Genomic DNA, 15,480 nt, shown 5'->3' on the forward strand with positions numbered 1-15,480 from the left:
ATCAGTTAAAAAGGGAAAATACAGTTAGTTTGATTTAAAAATAAATCCTTCCATTTACCATATTTACAATATATTGGTAAAATTATTGATTCTAATATGACATTGTACCCAAACAACAAAATATTTTATTATTTTATTTTTGCTTAGTCTGCTGGCCTTCTCCACAGTTGAATCAAAGAAATTGCTGCCATTGATAGTTGGCAAACCGTGGGAAAATGGACTCTCACATTACAAAACAAGGCTCTATGTGTGCATATGCTTTGGCTGTGCTTTGGGGCTTATAAAAACTTTAGTATAGCTGGCTTTTAGCTCCTAGGGGAGTATGTTCTTGCATGAATGGCCCATCACAAATGTTAAAGAATGCAAATAATCCTGATTGGGGTATACATGTGCGTTTTACATATAGGCACATTAGATATTAAATGATTAGAATAAAGTATTCCTGCTCCATTATCCACGTTGACAACCCAGTGAAGAATGGTATGACCTTGGTAAATCAGGCACTACATTTATGCCCTGTACACACGATCGGTCAATCCAATGAGAACGGTCTGATGGATTTTTCCATCGGTTAACCGATGAAGCTGACTGATGATCAGTCGTGCCTACACACCATCAGTTAAAAAAACGATCGTGTCAGAACGCGGTGACGTAAAACACAACGACGTGCCGAAAAAAATGAAGTTCAATGCTTCCAAGCATGCGTCGACTTGATTCTGAGCATGCGTGGATTTTTAACCGATGGACGTGCCTACAAACGATAATTTTTTTTGCAATAGCCATTTTCATGCATTGTCCACCTAACCTAAATGTTTAGAAATGTTTAGAATTTTAAGAAATGCCATTAAATCCAATATGATAACAAAAACCCTTGCTCATTAGATTGTTTGCCACTGCTCAGTTTGCATCATAAAAAAATACAATGTAAAAGAAAAAAATGTTTTAGCTGTTTCTAGAATTTTTTTTTTTACTTTCACTGCATCTATTTTTGACAAACAACACATAGCAAGTTCTGTCCTCTTGAAAAACACATTGCAAAAAATACATCAGCATATTGTAGGCATTCTGGCAAAACTGAATAAGGATGTTCATAAAAACAATATAAGCCTTAGATAAAGAACGGACAAATGTAAGGTATGCATTTTAAAGCTGACTGGAAATGGAATGCTTCCACATCAAGCTTATCTGAAGATGATTCCAAAGAACAAGGCAGGTATTGTTCATCCTTCCAGCACAAAGACTACCTTTCATGAGAGTAATCCAAATCTCTTTACCTGCTTGCAGCCTGCATGAGATAGGTTATGTCTGTTTCACTCTTAATTATTGAACTGACATACTCCTGGTTGCAGGTGGAATATTCCACAGAAGAAAACAAAATGAAATCAATGTGTACCATACAAATTTATTTGGTTACATGGTTACAAATGTGTTACTCAGTCTACATGTTGTTATATATATATATATGAACATAGCTGTCCACATAGAATCAAAACAGTCTGTAAGTCTTTTCAGTCCTTGCTATGGTCTCTGTGACCCTGTCATCATCTCCGTTACAGCTGTGTCTTGCAGCTTATATTACATATCTTGTTAGGTTTCACCATGGGATAGAGTCTCTGGTGTTCCACTGAGGAAACACGGTTCTTCGAGGTTTCGTTTCGGGAGGTTTTCAATTCCCTGTGTCTGATACAACAATGGTTGGAGGGAAAGCTTCAGTCAAGAGGAGGCAAACATTCAGAAAAGGGGGTACATAGATCTTGCATGGCATTACATGCCATTCCATGATGTGCTTGGTCATCAGAAAAGAGCTGAAGTGGCGAGAGTGGTCTGTTGTCATACATAGGTCACAATTCCTTAGCAGCAAAGATTTAGAAGAGAGATGGAGGCAATGCTGAAGAGGAGAGCAGAAGATGTATACAAAGACTCTGCGTGCGAATGTGGTGTTGTAGTGTTTGTAGAAGTCGTAGCTGGTGATACACCACTAGAATTATTTATGGATGATGAATTCTGATTCACTGATGTTGCATGTGTATCATTGGATTTTGCGGTGGATTGACTGTGAACCTGAAATAAATAGACATCAGTGGCATTAATAACAATCCACATACAAATAATGTTAGGCACATGATTTTGTGATTGAAATACAAGCTGCAATAAACATTTTTGCCAGTTTACATCTTCTAACAAATTATTATTTTATGATTTGAGTATTGACCAAAACTAAAACATCCATTACATTTTTGTTGGTATAATGAATTCAAACAATATAGTCTATAACGAAACACAATTTTTTATAGTTTTGAATAAAATAGGGTATGGTGAAAGCCCCAGGCACTTTTTTATTTGCTGTCTGTACCCCGGTGGTGAGATTTCCCTTCACTGTCTGTCTTTAGATACAACAGGATGTGATAGGAGAACCCTCAAAAGAAAATGAAATCTTCTTAGTAATTGGAACAAGTGTCTCCATTGAAAAGAATCCCTTCTATTCCTCTATTGTTGTGACAACTCAAATGTTTGAATGTTCCCTTTACTTTACAAAAAAGTGAAGTTCCCCAGTGGGAACACAAACACCAAAAAAAACAAGAAAACTGACAGAGGTTCTAACCCTTCTGTACTTTATACTTAATTCAAAATAAAAAAAGATTGAATTACGGTATATATCATTTTCTTTTTATTCATGGCTTTTAATGAACCTAGATCATAGAATACATAATCAAAATAAAGGCAGTGTGTTACAGCTGGATGTAAACCATTGGTTTATACATTATAAAGAAGTTATGTGTTCTGGAGGATGTGCAAACAAGGTGTGTAGGAATCAGTGTGCTAATGGCATTATAGTGACAAAATTGTTGGAATATATACAGCACAGCCAGTAAGTCCAGATCATTAAAATGATGGTAAATATCTCAAGATCCATAAGTGAACCCTTTTCTTAGTCTAACCTCTTTTTAGTTAGGATACTCTGGGGTTGATTTACTAAAACTGGAGAGTGCAAAATCTGGTGCAGCTCTGCATAGAAAACAGTCAGCTTCAGTTATTTTTTTTAGTCAAAGCCTAATTGAACAAGCTGAAGTTAGAAGCTGATTGGCTATCATGCAGATCTGCACCAAGACGTTGCTCTCTCCAGTTTTAGTAAATCAATCCCACTGTGATCAGAGATAGTGGTTTGTGCCCAACATTTTGAACCTATTCGGTAGTATATCTAAAGCCAATTCGTTTTTTTAATAAGGTGTGAAAGGTTTAGAACCCCTATCAAGTTTTTATTGCTGTCTGTGACCCACTGGGGAGATTCACTTCTCTATTTTTCTTGTTGACGATTGTCACAAGGACAGAAAATAAAGAGAAACCCAACTTCTGAGAGTAGATTCGTGAAGGCTCAATCCCATTTTTGTGCTGCAACACTTTTCTGTAATGTGTACATTAATGCACAAGCTATTACAAAGCTACGTTGTGCACAATGCTTTTCATTTTGAGAGACTTTGATGAAGTCAGTTGACAAAAGTTTGGGGTTGATTTACTAAAACTGGAGAGTGCAAAATCTGGTACAGTTCTGCATAGAAAGTAGGGTTGTCCTGATACCGATACTAGTAACGGTATCGGGACCGATACAGAGCATTTGCGCAAGTACTTTTACTCGCACAAATGTTCCCGATGTCTGACCCTTTACCTGGGTGGCGGATGGAGTCTGTGAGCATAGAGGGCAGGCGGAGTCTGCAAGCATAGAGGGCGGGCGGAGTCTGCAAGCGGAGAGGGCAGGTGGAGCGCGTCTATAGGTGGAGTCAGTGGGGCAGAGAGTGAGCCCCCAGCTAGGTAAGCTAGCATAGTGCAGTGTCTTCTTCCAGTTGGTATCACTAAGGCGATGGAGTGCACGCCAACTACTGAGCGGACACCGGGCGGCTGCAGACTCCTGCCTGGTGATTCATGCTGTTATCCTTAGTGCCAGGAAAAAGCACCTCCAAATGTAAGCAGTGACTTGAATTTGTTTTATATGTTTGAGAGGAGGCTATAAATGAAAAGGTTCCCCTGATACATCTCCCTTGGTTAACAAGCAAGATTATTTATCCACATATCTGCCCTTTTGACCTTCTTTTTAGCTAAAGAGGTCATGTCTGTTTGGTGAGTAGGCATTTTACTTAGGGCTGTCCCGATACCGATACTAGTGCCAGCCACCTGTCAGTGCCTATAAGTGACGACTATCAGTGCCATCCATCAGTACCACCTATCAGTGTCCATAAGTGCCATCAGTGCCACCTGTCAGTGCCAACCATCAGTGCCAGCCACATGTCAGTGCCAACCAACTGTCAGTGCCATCAGTGCCCATAAGTGCTGCCTATCAGTGCCAGCTATCTGTCATTTATTGTGGCATTTCAGTGCCTGCCCATAAGTGCCAGCCATCAGTGCCAGCCAACTGCCAGTGCCATCAGTGCCCATAAGTGCTGCCTATCAGTGCCATCCACCTGTCAGTGCCATCTAACAGTGCCAGCCATCAGTGCCAGCCACCTGACAGTGCCATCAGTGTCCATAAGTGCCAACTATCAGTGCCATCTATCATTGCCACCTGACAGTGCCCATAGGTGCCACCTGTCAGTGCCGCCCATCAGTGCCAGCCACCTATCAGTGCCCATAAGTGCCGCCTATCAGTGCCCATCAATCAGTGCCATCTTTCAGTGCCCATTAGTCAAACTGTCACATTAAAAAAAAGTATTGGTAATCAGTATCAGTGAGTACATGAAAAAAAGTATTGGTACTTGTACTCGGTCCTAAAAAAGTAGTATCGGGACAACCCTAATTGAAACCAATCAGCTTCCCTTTTGTTTGTCAAAGCTTAAGGCCCCTTTCAGACGTCCGCTCCGTCTGTCCGTTCATTACAAGTCCGTTAACGGACTTGTAATGAATCCCTATGGGGACGCGTCCGTTAGCGGATGGAGCATCCGCTAGCGTCCGCGTCAGTCGGGTTCCGCTTTTCCGAACGGAAGAAACCCTATTTTTCTTCCGTTCGGCGGAGCGGAACTGATGCAGACGGACAGACGGTCCGTCTGCATCAGGTTCCCCATAGGGGACAGCGGAGCAGAGACAGGGCGGTCCCTGCACTGTGTGCGGGGACCGCCCTATCCGCCGACAGCTGAGCGGGGATCCCCGCTGAGCTTTGGCGGACACACGGAGCGGACCCGGAAACGGTCCGCTCCGTGTGAAAGAGCCCTAATTGTACGAGCTGAAGTTAGAAGCTGATTGACTACCATGCACAGCTGCACCAGATTTTGCACTCTCCAGTTTCAGTAAATCCAACCCAGTATATCATAACTAAAGAAGGTTAGACTAAGAAAGGGGTTCACTTATGTTTCTTGAGACGTTTACCAGATTTAGCACTCTCCAGTTTTAGTAAATCCACCCCATGGAGTTACACTATGCTTTTTTTTTGTTTGATTTACATTTTGTTACTATGTATCAAGTTCCTGTGCTATATACTGGAGGAAAGGTGGAAAGTCCCAGGAAAATTGAAGCTGAAATTCTATCTGTGCTAGTGTAGAGCTTGGGAATGATAAAATAGCTAGAAGGAGGAAGAACAGAATGGGAATTTAGCTGTTGCTACAGTTAAATAACAGGGAGAACTAATGATCAGGCACTGTAGCAAAGCTCTTTTTAGACCTTCAGAAATATGGGTCTGACATTTCTGGTGATCTGATGGGTATTTGTTTGTAATTGAAAGCACAGCTGTTGGAATACTATTGCAGCACTAAGGCAACCCAGCCCTGACCCACCACCATACGCTTAGAGGAAAACCATTGGGCATTTAGGAAAAAACTAAAGACCCACCGCTTCTGAAAGACCGGTACGACGCTGGATTCCAAGCGCCTTGAGGCGACTAAGTTCGCATTTGCTGCGCTATACAAGTTACTCACTCACTCACATGCATTGCAGCATACTACAGAGCACAGTAACAAGCTACCATGCATTGTGGTGTACTGCATTGAACAAATAGTGCATGTTTGGTTTTTGGTCTGTTCTTCAAAATTAACAGACTGCCTTAATTCAAAACAGGTTAACGTGATACAACAAGAAAGCAGTACAACACACAAAAAAGGCAACATGTAAATAGGCCCTATGGGGTTTCTCCTCACTTTGGAAAGATTTCCTCACACTTTCTTTTGTGTCTCTGGGACAAGAACAAAAACAACAGACAAAAAATTCTGCAATTCAAATAATAATTTAAAAAAAAGTTTGTGCTTTAGATACACTTAATCGTAAATAAGGTATAATAACTAGTAGGTTAATTGGTTTCTGTCTAAAAGGAAATTAACTAGTATGAAATCTATTCCTACTTGTCCAAAATGGCTGAGTCATCATCTACCCCAACAGCAGATAAATGTGCATTGAACCCCCAGGGAGAAAAGTAAAATAACATATAATAAATTTAATTAACTAGAAATATTAAATAACATGAACAATGAGTAGACCATAGACCTAAAACTCTTCAGATGTTATTACTTTGTAGAAAACATTGAACCACCACAAATGTGGTCAAATAGCTATTGGCACCAGATATGGCTGAAGGAGTCCAGGTGCCCTTAGCCTTTCCAGAATAATGGGTTAAATTATGCGTGGATAAGGTTGAATTTAAAACTTCTGCTGACCAGCTAGGTAGTTTGTTTACAAAAAAGGTGGATGCATTCCTAAATGCACAAAACTTATTACCACCAGAGATTGTTAATCCAGGGAATATATGATTACCTTAAGGGATCTTATTGAAGTTTAATTCTATGTAGGATGAAAGAGTAGCCTACCATGGGTCAAATTAAGTTTTTTTTTTAAACAGCAGATATGGAGTATACTAGGAAGAGGTTTCTAATGAAGGGGATTTACTAATATTTTAATTGCAAAAAATCAATGCCACTAAATTGCACATCTTCGATATTATTATTGTTCATTTTATTGTTATGTTATGTTTATTATTTCTCATATTATGATATGAAGAATTGTAAAACACATACAGTACGTCCATGGACCTATTTTTTTCCTAAAGGTTCAAACTTTCTGTGTCCAGTTGCATTTGAAATGCATTAGATCAGTAAACACTGAAATCAAATTCTAGAATCAAATTCATAAAAGGTATTTGTTCTGCAAAATTTGGACACACCTCCAGCCTGTGAACTCACCCAGCTCTTTGCATTGGCCAAGCGTCACTGACATTCAAGCTCACTTCAATGTATGTATATAATGTATTTTTTTTAACATTCTATATGGTATTTAGACCCGATGTGTAGATAGACTACACTATTTGGATATTGGAAGCAAAGTTTTAGTGGGCTGACAGGTAATTTTTGTTTTAATATCTTGGAAAAAAAAAATTTTTGTAGCTATGAAAGTGTGATACAGTATATAAGATATTTTATCTTCAGTCATGTACATTGCATCTTAGTTTTCATATTTAGTGTGCTGGGAACTGAGAAATACTGTATATAAATTATGGTGTACCTGGCACCAGGAAAGTGGCCTGGAGGGTGCCTGTCAAAAACATGGCCTTGCAAAACATTGAATATTAAGGAATCATGCTGTTTACTCTTTAGACTACATTGCTCAGAGCTACCTATACAAAAAAAATGGTGTATAAAGATGCAGGGAACAGTTAATCATGAACAGGTTGTCCTTGACCAACAATTCAATCATGAAATAGGAACTTAAGGAAACTGGAGATTGGAATTGTATTAGTCCCTGTGTACGTCTAATAAATTAACTCCAAGTAAAAGGTAAAATACAGTATGTGTTTTAAAATCCAATAAAAAAATGTGAGCTATTTAAACATTGAATTTCAAAAGCACACATGTAACAACAGTGTTCATGTTCCATTTTCTTTATCATAAACTTAAAGGCTCCAGCCTGCTCATTAGACAGGGAAGCACATTGGTCCAATGAGCAGGGGGATAGGTGTGCACAGCCTATTGCATTAGGGTGTGCACTCCAAAACTCAAACACACATGCATGCGTATATATATGCATATATATATATATATATATATATGTATATATATATATATATATATATATATATATATATATATATATATATATATATAATGCTGTATAGTAATATATATATATATATATATATTAATATATATATATATATATATATATATATATATATATATATATATATATATATATATATATATACACACTGTAATTAATATGTACTCTATATATTCACATACACACTCAAAATAAATGTAAACATTTTAAAATGTAGCAGGGTAGCGGACGGTCAGTAGAGCAGTGGACCTGTCACTAGCGCAGAGGTTGGTGTCGGTAGTTTTTAAAATTATATTATTTTAATTTTGTATTATTATTAAAAACATTTTTTATATTTTTTTATTTTTTAGGAGCTTTGGTAAAATATCAGCAGTGGGAATCTGCACTGCATGGGATGATTAGGGTGTGCCCAGGCACATCTGACATGTCCACTGCACACGCCTATGAGCAGGGGATTAGAACAGGAAGCAGGAAGTCATGTTAGAAAAATAAAATTACTCTAAACTGCAAAATATGTTATTAAAAAGTCTACCAACAGTGTATACCGAACCCAGGAAGTTATATAACAAAATGCCTTGAAGAAGACAACATTCTTTTTATGTCTATAGTACTAAGGTGTCCACATACAAAGTAGTCTTGGCAAGTCTCAGGCCCCGTACACACGGCCGAGGAACTCGACGTGCCAAACACATGGAGTTCCTCGGCGTGTTCAGTCCTGGAGCCGCCGAGGATCTCAGCGGGCCGAGTTCTCCCATAGAACAACGAGGAAATAGAGAGCATGTTCTCTATTTCCTCGCCGAGGTCCTCGTCGGCTTCCTCGGCCGAAAGTGTACACACAGCCGGGTTTCTCGGCAGAATTCAGCTCTGAACCGAGTTTCTGGCTGAATTCTGCCGAGAAACTCGGTCGTGTGTACGGGGCCTCAGATTATCAATATATTCTAAGACAATTTCAAGCTGCTTTTTAGTATTACTTATTACACAGCTTTGATAAGAATAATTGAAAGCAATCGATAGGAGGTAGACACTACTAATCTAATGGATCTTTTCAGAGTCACAAAAAATACAGTAAAAAATATGACATATATTTTATGAAAGGCAAATTTTGTTTTTTTTTGATATGGCAAAGGGATTGAAATATTTAGTATTAAGAATCCATTGCCAAATAAGTCATTTTTGACAATCAAGGCTTTCTTAAAGTTGACTTTAGCATAAATAGTAGTATCATTTTAGATGCCTAAACCAGAAAAATTCAGAAAGGAGTGTCAAACTAAAATGCGCTTTGGGGGCAACACCACTCCCCCTTCATCAGAGTTACAACTAGTGTTCCCCCGAAATGCGTTGGTGTTTTTATAATTTTTTACTACAAATTTAAATTGTCAAACTTTTCTCTGGCACTGTATTCTGTATTTTAATGGTTTAAGCTACTGTTGGGTGCCCATCAAAGGAAGCCTTGCTGTGTGGGAGCCACCTCCCTCATCTGACTACACTTACAAGCCTTGAGTATGTATAACTTGTGTAATTTTAGATGGTGATCATAACTACCAGATGTACACAACACTGTTGGGTGGGTATTCTGAGACAATCAATAATTTGTGATGCTTTTAAAACCAAGGAGGCATCCACTAGCCTGATATGCTATATTTATCTTCAGGCATTTTTCTTCACAAAATATTTATTTGCCAAAGAATATTATCAGAAATCTTTATTAGGAGTTCCAATGAAGTGTATAATTTTAAAATCCAACGCTAGTCAAAAGGTGCATTCCCTATTTGGATGGTAGGGGTAGAACCTCAGGTTTAGACTGCTCTTTGGGTCCCTGTAAGGGAGAAATTTACATACTTCTTACTCCAGTGTGCTACAAGCATAATGAATTGTGGTAGCATAAACAGCATCAAAAACTATTTTTATTTCTCTAAGAAGTGGATGGAACCGGTAGAATTTCAGAGGTGATAGCAAAATAAGTAGAATCTCCCCAGAAAAGTCACAGATAGCAACATGACGTAAATTCAATAATTTCCCCATGTTATCCCAGCTTAAATACAAGTTTTGCGGAGTTTAAAAATAATCTCTCAATGTATCTGGCATACTGAAGGATGGATGCCTAAAACAGATGGAACCAAGCCATAACCACAGTATTTTATGCTTTTATCTTGCAATATAATAACAGGTGGTCTTTGCATGCATCAATGGGGATCCCGGTGACTTGGGAGTCTACTCATATGGATCTGGACTTTTCCTTTTAAATATAGGACTGATGCAACAAACTATAAGGCCTCGTACACACGACCGAGAAACTCGAGTTCCTTGTTAGGCTTGTCGAGAAACTTGACAAGCTTTCTTTGCGTACACACTGTCAAGACCAAATCTTCTCGTTCTCAAATGCGGTGACATACAACACATACAACGGCAGGGGAAGTTCGATTCCACTGGCTAAACTCTTGGGGCTGCTTTTGCTAATTTCATGTGTTTGCGTGTTAAGTAAAAGTTTGATAAGAGACGATTTGCACTTTTCAGTCTGTTACAGCTTTAAAAATGTGTTATCTCCATTACAAATGCTACTTTTACTCGTTTCATACTTTTTCCCGTCTCATACTTTAATCTGAGCAAGCGTGGGTTTCTTAGCATACAGACGTCCGAGTTTCTCGTCGAAAACCAGCCCGTCGAGGAACTCGACGAGCCAATTTGGACTCCCGTCGAGGAAATAGAGAACTTGCTCTCTTTTTGGCTCGTCGAGGTTCTCAACAGTTTCCTCAACGAAAATGTAAACACGACCGGTTTCCTCAGCAAAAAAATATCTCCCAGCAAGTTTCTTCGTGTGTACGAGGCCTGATGGTATCTTATTCCTGAAGAAGATCATTGTTAAACATTTTGAAACATGTTGGAGTCCCTAAGCTGAGTGGGCCAACCAGTAATTCCATAACTGCAAGCTAATCATCAGCTGTGGGGGATACCATTCCGATCGCATTCCTTGATGTAATTTTTGTATAATATTTTATACTATGTAACATGTGATGCAATATATGTGATTCAAACTTTTTAAATTGAAGTTATCATTTTATTCTTACTTTTTTTGGTTAGAAGTTGCCTTCAAAATGCTAATCAGAGCAATAGTTGTTTTCTAGTTATAGTTAATTAGGATGGTAGCAACCACACCCTGAGCCACACACAATAATAAAAATAATAATCCGTTTACACATAAAGTTTCATATGTAGAGCCAAAAAAACACTAGTTTACGACTTGCATATTATTAGAAAACTGCTACTTTTACTATACTTCTCCAGTGTTGGTTAAGTTTTATTGGTGTTTATGGCATTCAAGTTGTGGGTGAATATCAGAGGCAACTTTATAAAAATCAAGAAAAATATATCACTTTTAAACAGAAAAAGTCTCTTCTTGAATCATGGAAAAGTGAGAATTCCACAACATTAAGAGTCCTTAGCTTATGAGAACCACAGAAAATAACTAAATATTAGGTTAGTTATCTAGGTGGCTGACACTGATAGGTTGTCCACAGCAATGGAATAATTACCATTAAGGAAAGTGGTACCACCTTTATGGTTGAGTTGGGATAGTTTCTGTGGTGGCTCCCTTATTGTACTGTTTTTGGAAATCCAGGGGCCTTTTTAGTGATGTTTCACCAAGATATACAGGCATACATACACTTTTAAGTACACAATGGGGTTTATTTACTAAAACTGGAAAGCGCAATATCAGGCTCACTTCTGCATAAAAACCAATGAGCTTCCAGGTTTTATTACCAAAGCTTAATTGAACAAGCTGGGGTTAGAAGCTCATTGGTTTCTATGCAGAAGTAATCTTGATGTTGCGCTTTTCAGCTTTAGTAAATAAACCCCATTGTGTACTTAAAAGTGGGGTATGCCTGCACATAAGCTTTATTTACAAAAATGTGTGAATCTTGGGTGAAGCCTGTGCAAATTGAGGGTGCAAATGTTTATAAATAGAACCCCTGGTGTCTTCATGGTCTTCATTGTGGAGGCTTCGGATTGCCTACAATGTAAGCAAGGCTCAGTCCCAGTCTACACAAGTAGAGAAACCCGATGTCTCCAAAATACTATCCTCCTTAACAAACATTGGGGCTGATTTACTAAAACTGGAGAGTGCAAAATCTGGTGCAGCTGTGCATTTTAGCTTCTAATTTCAGCTTGTTTAATTAAGCTTTGACAAGAAAACCTGGAAGCTGATTGGTTTCTATGCAAAGATTTTGCCATCTTCAGCTTTAGCAAATCCCCCCAAGTACTTCAACTGAGGCTATATCCTTTCCCCTAAGGATCTTTACTGATTGCAGAGTAGTAATGGTGTCTAACAAAGACACTCAATCTTTTATTTTTTTTTCCTTTTTTACAGTGGAACCATTCCAGTCTATTTTCCAATAATTTTATTTTACTGGCCACACCAAGCATTACTCAAGTCTATTTATGGGTTCCTGATTCCTGATCCTGATCCTGATCTATAGATTGCTCCACTGGGGTCTAGGTCTTTTATTTCTTCAGTTGACCATAAAGATCGCTACTAGCCTTGAAATTAGGGCTGTCTTAATGAGAGGGCACACCTGGGCACTGCCCAGGGGCCCCAGCTGCATGGGGGCCCCTGCACTTTCCCCAAAGCAGCTGGTCCTTGAGCCCATGCTGCCCGGAAATTGGGGGCCCCATGGTGGCACTGAGAGTGATAGATACACAGGGGAGGCAGTCTGCATCCTACCTACTTGATGTCTGTTTACCTGCACTGTCATCATTGTAGGGGCCCCAGAGCATTACTTTGCCCAGGGGCCCATGATGCTATTTAGATGGCCCTGCTTAAAATGTTATTGTTATATGAAATTACTGTTCATTGCAGTCAAGTTGTGATACTTCTGCGGCTCTGCATTCTGTTGATAAATCTCTTTATATCTGGAGGCTTTTAAAACACACATCAAGCAGTAAGTGTATCTTCCCAACATAATACATGTGCAGTATTATAGAATACATAACTTATATACATAAAATAGTTCTGCTTAAAACTGTTTGGTTACTGTAATCAGTTTCCATATAAAATGCCTTCATAACTCATGATGGCAATAATTGGGAAAACAGAATAGATACGATTGTTCGCTAGGGCACACCCAATGCGATCCCTTGAACTCTGCAGATTGCCTCTTATTTCATTTATAAGACTAAGGGAAATATATTAAGCATAACTGATTTAGTATTTGCGTTAAAGAAATATAATAAAATGAAGTTGTACTATCCATCAGGAGGAGTCTGAATAATAAAAGTACGCTTAAAAGTTTACAGTTACTCCCAAAAACTCCTTAGGAAACAACCGCACACTTAACTACAGCTTGAAATCGGTGTTGACGCAGTAAACATCAGGAAAAAAAATTCACAAAACAATAAAAAAATCAGCTTGATTATGTCACATCATTGGCAATGAGTATCAATGTTAGTGAAATACCGCTGTCATGTCTGTTTAGTCATTTTTGTTAAATTGTTAAGGCTAGGTGATAACATACTTTTACTGCCAAAAAAGGAAATGCAGCAAAAAGCATCAATCTTATTTATTATATACACCCCTGAGTGACATTACATAAGCAAAAGTGTAAAAACGCGGTGGTACAAGTTCAATAAATAAAAAGTAATTTACGCATCACTTAATCACTCATTCAATTCATCTTTTCATAATATATAGAAAGTCTCACCTGACTGGGTATAAGCAAAGCCAGTATGACAATTCCTAGGCACAAGGTAATCATTTGACTCATCTTGCTCAGAGCTGTTGCTGTGTCCCCCTGATTTTAGGATAATAGTTTACTAGCCTACGACTCTTCTTGATTCACACGACAAAAGCTGTGTCCAGTTGAGAAGGATGACTGATTTGGGTTGGGTTTTTATGTGCTATGTAGGAGACCTTCACACCACTGATAAGCATATTCCCTCCCTCAACCATTTCATGGTACTCCCCCTCCCTCTACCTCATGCTTGCTTCATGAACATCCAGCCACTTTTCTGTTTACCTATCTCTTTTGTGTTCTTTTTATTTATTTTGTACTTGTTTACAGAGGATTTTTTGACCTTTGTTGAACGTATTATATAGCCATATGTATAAAAAAAACAAAAAAACAAAAGAAAAAAAAAGAATAAAGAGACAAAGGGAAATATAGAATGAATAGACAGATGGATGATGGTACAGAAATACAAGTAGGGGAGCAGGAGAGATTGAGTGAGATAGACAGACAGACAGACAGATAGATAGAAAGATAGATAGAAAGATAGATAGATAGATAGATAGATAGATAGATAGATAGATAGATAGATAGATAGATAGATAGATAGATAGAGATAGATAGAACAGACTGATATATCTATATTATGTATATGGATAGATAGAAAGATAGATAGATAGATAGATAGATAGATAGATAGATAGATAGATAGATAGATAGATAGATAGATAGATAGATAGATAGATAGATAGATTTGATTTAACAGTGGATTTTTAAACATGGGACAAATGTAACTAATAGAAGTTGCTACATGATTATATACACAATTTATGTGCTTTACAACACGTTTTAGTGTGTTTTAAGAGATGTTCATTGTGTGGAGGGTCCAGTAAAGAGGATTAAAGAATAGTGTAGCAATAGGTGAGCAATTGTCCCCAGTGACCAATTCAGTATCATCTTTCAAATAAAGCAAGAAAACGACCTGTTTGTGTTTTTGTAAACCAGCTATATAGGCTAACCATTTAGCAAACGAGGGATTCATGTCCAAAACTGAAAGGAAAAGGATTACGTCACTTTCCATGGAAACTTGGCTGGTGCCACATCTTTTTGTAGTGCAGGTTAGAAAATCAGGATGACTGATTGCTCTAATTGCTTGCCAACGTTTTAGTAAAAAAAAAAAAAATATTCCGAAATAAAAATGGCATAACACCTATTAAAAATATGTCCAGGGGGTAAAATATAAGCCACCAGACCAGCCTCACAGTGGTTGCAAACCTCAGACATGAATATGAGCATATCCTTCTATAGTGTGTACTTGTCTCAATTAGGAGCGCGAAGTGTCAATTCTGTCTGCTACTTTGTTCCTCTGCTATCAGCATGAATCACTTCTGAAATGTTTTCCTGACACCAAGGAGAAAATGGTGACAGGGGAGGGAGCTCCAGCTGAATGACAGTCTGAGATCTGTTTCTGTGTGAAGGGGGGGGGTGAGTCCCCCCCCCCCCAATCAGCTCTCAGAGCTCTCCTCACTAAGCTCTGCAGAGTGCAACTTAAGTTCGCATGATTCTAAGGAAGCTTCTGAGACGACTCCGAGTCCCTGCGAGGCCATTGGAAAGCGAAACCATGAGCACCGCATTTCTTTCTTCCATATACCCATGCCATTGAGCCCTTATGTGAAGTTGCACCCTGCTGTGGATACAACACTATCCAGTCCCCTTGGCGTGGACACATCAATAT

General features: G+C 38.5%; 1 long non-coding RNA gene across 1 annotated transcript; it reads right to left on the reverse strand.

The window, feature by feature from the left end:
- Nucleotides 1–968: 968 nt before the first annotated feature.
- Nucleotides 969–13,928, reverse strand: LOC120937177. Its single transcript, XR_005748683.1, has 2 exons — nucleotides 13,722–13,928; nucleotides 969–2,061 (listed from the first exon to the last, which is right to left on the reverse strand). It is a non-coding gene; the product is annotated as an uncharacterized LOC120937177 (long non-coding RNA).
- Between the last annotated feature and the right edge of the window lie 1,552 nt (nucleotides 13,929–15,480).

This window comes from Rana temporaria, chromosome 4 (assembly GCF_905171775.1).
Source record: "Rana temporaria chromosome 4, aRanTem1.1, whole genome shotgun sequence".
In the NCBI taxonomy this organism is placed as follows: Eukaryota; Metazoa; Chordata; class Amphibia; order Anura; family Ranidae; genus Rana; species Rana temporaria.